The sequence below is a fragment of the Nothobranchius furzeri genome, chromosome 9 (assembly GCF_043380555.1).
Source record: "Nothobranchius furzeri strain GRZ-AD chromosome 9, NfurGRZ-RIMD1, whole genome shotgun sequence".
NCBI lineage: Eukaryota > Metazoa > Chordata > Actinopteri > Cyprinodontiformes > Nothobranchiidae > Nothobranchius > Nothobranchius furzeri.
Window position 1 is genome coordinate 5,496,038 of NC_091749.1, and position 7,465 is coordinate 5,503,502.

At 46.8% G+C, this 7,465-nt stretch overlaps 1 pseudogene; it reads right to left on the minus strand.

Moving 5' to 3' along the window:
- The window catches only part of LOC139071632 (uncharacterized), a 10,197-nt pseudogene extending 4,721 nt beyond the window's left edge, over positions 1 to 5,476 (minus strand).
- Between the last annotated feature and the right edge of the window lie 1,989 nt (positions 5,477 to 7,465).

The window sequence follows — 7,465 nt, forward strand, 5'->3', positions numbered from 1 at the left end:
TTCAAACACAGATGAGGTTCTACAGTCACCTCTGATGCTGCCTCACTTACTGAGGAAGAAGAAATCGCATTAGGGAGGATGCTAAAGATTTTGTTTCTAATAGAATTAATTTTACTTGTAAAAAATGCCATGAAGTCATTGCTGCTGAGGGCTAAGGGAATAGATGGCTCAGAGCTATGATTCTGTGTAAGTTTAGCAACTGTACTGAAAAGAAATTAAGGATTATGCTTATTCTCCTCAATTAGTGCTGAAAAATAAGCAGTTCTAGTTTGTCGAAGCTTATTTTTATAAAGCACAAGCCAATTTTTCCAGGATAGTTAGGCCTCCTCATGGTGCGTAGAGCTCCATGTTCTCTCCAATTTCCTAGAGTTTTGTTTTAAGGCTCGTAAATGAGAATTAAAGCAGGGAGCCAACTTCCTGTCCCTAATTACCTTCTTTATTAAAGGGGCAACATCATCAAATGCCACACGTAAAGAGGAATTAACATGATGAACTAAAGCATCAATTTGTGAGGGGCTAGAACTGAAAATATTGCCCTCTGCTACATGCCTCTGAGATGCTGAGGACAGTAAAGATGGAACAGTTGATTTAAAAGATGCAACTGCGTTGTCAGATAGAGACCGACTATAGTGAAATTTACATTCATGTCTCGAGAACTCAGTTATAAAAAACTCAAAGGTTATCAGAAAGTGGTCCGAGAGGACTGGATTATGTGGAAAGATTGTTATTTCCTCACACTCTATGCCATAAGTCAGCACAAGGTCCAATGTATGACGGCAGGAGTGGGTGGAGCTATGCATTCTTTGCGTAAAACCAATTGAGTCTAAGATATTACTAAAGGCTACATTGAGGCAATCATTTTTAATGTCCACATGAATATTAAAATCCCCCATTACAATGACCTTATCAGTATTTAGCATCAAATCAGATAAAAAATCAGAGATCTGATCCAAAAACTCAGAGTAATGGCCTGGTGGATGATTTAAAACTACAAACAAGAGTGGTTTTACAGTTTTGCAATCTGGATTAGGAAAACTAAGAATAAGATGTTCAAACGAACTGTAACTATTAATCTGTAAGGGACTGATTAATAAGTCCGAATGAAAAATAGTTGCCACTCCTCCTCCTCGCCCTGTACTTCAAGCAATATGATGATTTAAATAATTTGAAGGAGTCGACTCGTTTAAGCTAACATAGTCCTCTTGCTGCAGCCAGGATTCTGTGAGAGAGAGCAAAGAGATATGATTATCGCAAATCAAGTCATTAACTAACAAAGTCTTAGAAAAATGGATCTAATGTTCAACAACCCACATTTAATTTTTCTAGTTTTCTGCTCAGTTGAATTTGTTCTAATATTTATGAGATTTCCATGATTTGCTTTATTAAGCCTGATATTTAATCTGTGTGATTTTGGCCGTGGGCAGGACACTGTCTCTATGGGGTAGTGGGTGGGTAACAGTACAGAAGCTGCAGAGGGGTGTGTTAAACTACGTTTCTGCTTCCTGGTCTGGACCCTGGGTAGTCATGAAGGACTAATAAAACTGTCCATGTTCCTAGAAAGAAGAGCTGCCCCATCCAAAGAGGGATGGGTGCCGTCTCTCCGCATCAGACCAGGTTTTCCCCAAAAAGTTTTCCAATTATCAGTGTAGCCCACGTTGTTTTCAGGACACCACCAAGACAACCAGCGGTTGAAGGACAGCATGCGGCTAAACATGTTGTCACTGGTCCGATCGGGTAGGGGGCCAGAGAAAATTACGGAGTCTGACATTGTTATTGTCTGTCACTCAAAATAAATAACAACTAGCTAAATAGTTATCAGCTGTAGTAGTTAAATTCTGTTGCAACGAGCTGCTGGGTATAGGATAGTGTTATGTATATTTTGTAACTAATTTTTGTTGCTGGTGAGAGAGGAGTGTTGCTGAAATGTTTTTCACTGCTTCTGGGAGTCTTGTACTTTAGCAATTGGTGTAGGTCAAAAGTTCATCTTGGGCTTAACAATAAAACTGAATATTTAGCAAGTACTATTTTGTTTGCACATTTTGAAAAGTCTTGGTTTAATGTGTTCTCATGCTTTCCATATGTTTTTTATTCACTTTACAGCCTTTTATTGTTGTGTGTGTGTGTGTATATATATACACACACACACACACACACACACACACACACGTATGTGCTACTGTCATAAAAATTCCCTGTCTGAAGGACAAAGGGATTTAATATTCAATTTTCATGCAACGTAGCTAACAACGTTATTTAAAAGTTTGCCAGTGAAAAAAAATCCGAAATAAAAAGTTTTTTTCCGGTAAGTTTTGTTCTCTTAAATATGTTCATATCGAAGAGAAAAACGACACAGTATGGTTTTTCTCGACAAATCCAAACTACTTCCGGCAAAGGTAATGACTTCCGGCGAAGGCAATGACCCGATGTCTTGTTTTTCCGGATACGTCATTTCCTGTCACGGCTGATGTCTGCAGCCAGATGCTTATGATTCCTTCCGCCATCCTGCCGCATTTCGGCAGCTGAGCTCGGCTGGCACCAGCGTCGCACTCACACATGGCTTCTCGCACCACTTGTGGTGCATTCAAGGAACATTGGAACTCTATGATGAGTTCAATAACGCAGCACATTTAAAACTTTTATAAAAAAACAGCATAATACTGTAAGTCATTGGCAGGTCATTGGCAGTTTGCATGTAACGTTTCTGAATACTAAATACGATCTGCTTCTTTTTATACAAAAGTACTAAAAACAACAAAACCACATACACACATACACACATATTATCTGTTAGGTCAATATATAGCACTGAATCACAACAGAAGAATGCATCTCAAGGCACTTTAAAACTACAACAGAAAATTCATTTTAATTCAATCATACATACATTCCTATCAATTTAATTTCCATGTTGTGGTGTAGATGTCTAACCCACGACATACAGAATCAGCTTGAGATGGGGAAAGTGTTTAAATAAGAATTTATTAAAAGGGAAACCAAGGGAGCAGCTTGAACGTAGCTGAGTTCTTTCACAAAGGGAGCCGGTTCGGGAAATCTGTGGACAGATGGGAGTTAGATCCAACTCAAAGGGGAAAACAAGGAATCTGAATTGTGTGGAGGACTTACAGTCTGGAGAGGGGGAAAAGTAGCTCGAGGGAGGAGTGGTCCGGTCTGGGCTTAGAGGGGATTCCTGAGACTGAGATCCAGAAGGGGAGACGTGGAGGGAGCCGAGTTTGTGGAGATCCAGGGAGCTTAGGTGGGCAGCTGGAGGTGGTTCTGGCCAGGGAGAAGCTGAGAGACAAGCAGGTTGGAGTTCCAGAGAAATAGCGAGTCGGGGATGAAAGTGGAGGCTTGATATGGTGAACGAGAGCAGGAAGAGTAAAATGCAAAATCCAAAATACATCTAAAATCTCAAAAAGGTCATGAGAGCTCGAAAATACTGAGATGAGGGGGCTTAGAAGGTACCCAGGTAGAGTAATCATCCAGCAAAGTGCAGAAGTCTCTCAGCTGCTTAAATACCCCCTGGCCAGCTAATGAGCAGATCTGCTGCAGCTTGGTCAACCTCCAGACACGCCCACCTGCAGAGGGAAAACTCAAAGACAGGGAGTGACAGCAGGAATACACCTCAGACCGTGACAGTACCCCCCCCCCCCCCCCCCCCCAAGGGACGCCACCTGGCGGCCGAGCAGAGGAGGAGAAGGAGGAGGAGCGGGCCATCTCGAAATCCCGGATTAGAGAGGGGTCATCGATCCATGACCTCGGGACCCACTGCCGATGTTCCGGGCCATAACCCTCCCACTCGACCAGGTACTGGAAACCGCGGCCACGAGGTCGCACATCCAGAAGGCGCTGGACACGGTAACCGAGGCCCCGGTCAGCGAGCCGCACAGGAGGCGGAGGGTCGACAGGAGGGCACAGAGAACTGGAGATGACAGGCTTAATGAGGGAGACATGAAAAACGGGGTGTATCTTCATGTTGGGGGGCAGATCCAAGCGGACGGAGGACGGGTTGATGACAGCAGAAATCGTGTAGGGACCGATGAATGTGGGGGAAAGTTTTTTGCAGTGGTCCTTTAATCTGATGTCCCTGGTGGAGAGCCAGACGCACTGTCCAGGCGCATAGTCTGGGGCAGGACGCCGATGCCGGTCGGCCAGACGCCGGTTGCGCTCTGCAGTCCTCTGTAGGGCCTGTTGCGTGGCCGCCCAAACCCGTCGGACCCCCTTCAGGAACCGAGGAACGGAGGAAACTGTAAAGGGAAACTCAGAAGGGAACAAACTGGGTTGAATACCTGTCAAGGCCTCGAAGGGGGATAGTCCAGTGGCGGAGGAGACATGGGCGTTATGGGCGTATTCGATCCAAGGAAGGTGGGTACTCCAACTGGAAGGGCTAGAGGAACACAGACAACGGAGCATGGCTTCCACCTCCTGATTTAATCTCTCGCATTGGCCATTTGACTGTGGATGAAACCCGGATGTTAGCGCCACCTTAGCTCCAAGGCAGGTGGCGAAGTCCCTCCACACCCTTGAGATAAACTGAGGGCCGCGGTCTGAAAGTATCTCCGCAGGGATGCCATGGAGCCTAAAAACATTCTTAACAAGCAGAGTGGCGGTGTCAGCGGCAGAAGGTAGGGCCTTTAGCGGCACTAGGTGACAAGCTTTGGAAAAACGATCGATAATGGTTAAAATCACTGTAAAGCCTCGAGAAGGGGGAAGACCGGTGACAAAGTCTAGTGCAATATGGGACCAGGGCCTGGAGGGAATAGGTAGCGGATGTAATAGTCCAAATAGAGGTTGGTTACTTCCCTTGTTGCGGGCACAGTTTTGGCAGGCGGAAACGTACTCCTTGACATCTTTAAACATAGTCGGCCACCAGAAAGACCTCCGGATTAAGGCTACGGTACGACTGACACCAGGGTGGACAGAGAACTTGGCGGTGTGAGCCCAGTTGATCACCTTATGTCTGACAGATGGAGGAACAAACAGGGTGCGGTTGGGTACCTGATTTGGACAGGGGTAGTTCCTTTGGGCCTCGAGCACCTGATCCGTATCTCCCAGGTAACGGCTCCCAGGACACAATCGGGTGGTATGATTGTAGTGGGCTCGGGATCCAAATTCACCGAGAACTGCCGTGAGAGAGCGTCGGGCTTGATGTTCTTGTTGCCAGGTCTGTAAAAAATGATAAAGTGGAAACGAGAGAAGAACAGGGACCACCTGGATTGACGTGGGTTGAGCCTTTTAGCTTCCCTGAGGTAGGAGAGATTTTTATGGTCTGTCCATATAACAATGGGGTGCTCAGCTCCCTCCAGCCAGTGCCTCCACTCCTCCAAGGCGAGTTTTACGGCCAGGAGCTCACGATCTCCCACATCATAGTTCCTCTCTGCGGGCTAGAGGCGCCATGAGAAGAAGGCGCAGGGATGGAGGCGGTGATCTGTGGGGGAGGTTTGAGATAGAACAGCCCCGACTCCCGTATCAGAGGCATCAACCTCGAGCGTGAATTGCTTTGCAGGGTTTGGACGGGTGAGAATAGGTGCCTGAAGGAATCTCTCCTTTAACTCACAAAAACTTCTGGATGCTTCAGCGTTCCAAATGAAAGGCCTCTTTACCGAGGTTAGTTGTGTCAAAGGGGCGGCTATCTGGCTGTACCCCTTAAATAAACCGACGATAAAAATTAGCAAAACCCAAAAATCTCTGCAGCTGTTTGCGTGTGAAAGGAGTGGGCCAGTCCTTTACTGCCTGTACCTTGTCGGGGTCGGGTCCCAGCCTTCCACTCTCCAGTACGAAACCCAGAAACTTAACAGATGGGGCATGAAATTCGCATTTCTCCGCCTTAACGTAGAGCCGATTTTCGAGCAGGCGTTGGAGAACGGCTCGGACATGACCAGTGTGTTCCTCGGGGGTCCTTGAAAAAATCAAAATGTCGTCAAGATATACAGTGACAAATTTGTTCAGGTAGTCGCTCAAAACAGTGTTTACCAGGTTCTGAAAAATGGCGGGTGCGTTCGTGAGGCCAAAAGGCATGACTAAATACTCAAAATGTCCTATTGGTGTTTTGAAAGCCGTCTTCCACTCATCTCCCTCTCTGATGCGAACCAGATGGTAAGCATTTCTGAGATCTTACTTGGTGAATATGGTAGCGTCTTGTATGGGTTCAAATGTGGATGACAGTAAGGGTAATGGATACTTGTTTCTTATGATGATTTGGTTTAAGCCACGGTAGTCTATGCAAGGTCTCAGGGTGCCGTCCTTCTTGGGGACGAAGAAGCCGGCACCCAGAGGAGAGGTGGAAGGCCGAATTATGCCGGATGCCAGGGACTCGGAGATGTACTGTTCCATACTTTCACGTTCAGGTTTGGAGATGCTGTGAAGACGGCTAGAGGGAAGAGGTGCTGCGGGGAGAAGATCTATGGCACAATCATAAGGGCGGTGAGGTGGTAGGGAAGATGCTTTGTGTTTAGAAAATACCTGCTGGAGGTCATGATATTCAGAAGGAACCCCGGTGAGGTCGGGGGGTGTGATTTTCAGGGCTCGAGGCTCGGAACTAGGTCGGGCAGGTCCCAGACAGGTTGAATGACACTTGTTGCTCAACATCTCCACTTGGTTTGTGACCCAGTTAATGCGGGGGTTATGGTTCCTTAGCCAGGGATGACCCAGAACCACAAGAGACTGGGGGGATGGAAACACAAAAAAGGTGAGTTCCTCACTGTGGTTACCTGATGTCATAAGGCGAATGGGTGCCGTCTTTTGGGTGATAGAAGTGAGGGAGCCCCCATCCAAGGAGGATACCCGGCAGGGTGTTTGTAGAGGAAGGGTAGTGACCCGGAGTTGCTCCACTAGCTGTTGGTCAAGGAGATTTAGTTCGCAACCTGAGTCAATTAATGCCAGAGAGGGAAGAGTTATTTGATTATGTGACAAAGAACAGTCCAACATACACCGAGAGTTTAAGTCTGACCGAGAACCACCCACCAGTACTCTCGGGGCTACTGATGGGTCCTGGAGTTTTAACTGCTTGGGGCAGTTGGCCACAAAATGCCCAGACATGCCGCAATACAAACATGCCCCTGAACTCATGTGCTTGTTTCTCTCCTCTTGGGTTAATCTAGCTCGGCCGATCTGCATGGGGTCACTGGGGGGCGGAGCTGGAACTGCTGAATTCACATGAGGCGGGTAGTTAAAACGAGAAGGTAAAGGGAAGTGGTTACCTTTTGGGCGTGCCTCATGTCTTCTCTCCATCCTGCTGCATAGTGCAATTAAACTCTCAAGATCCGGTGGTTCTTGGCAGAAAGCGAGTTGATCCTGAAGCTGCTCGTTAAGAGCCTGTGTGAAGGCCCCTTTAAGTGAGGCTTCATCGAGGGTGGAGGTGGCGGCCAGGGTTCGAAACTCTAAGGAAAATTCAGCGATTGAGAGCTTCCTCTGAAGTAAACTCCAAATCTGTCTGGCCACATCGGCCGCTGACTCAGGCTTGTCAAAA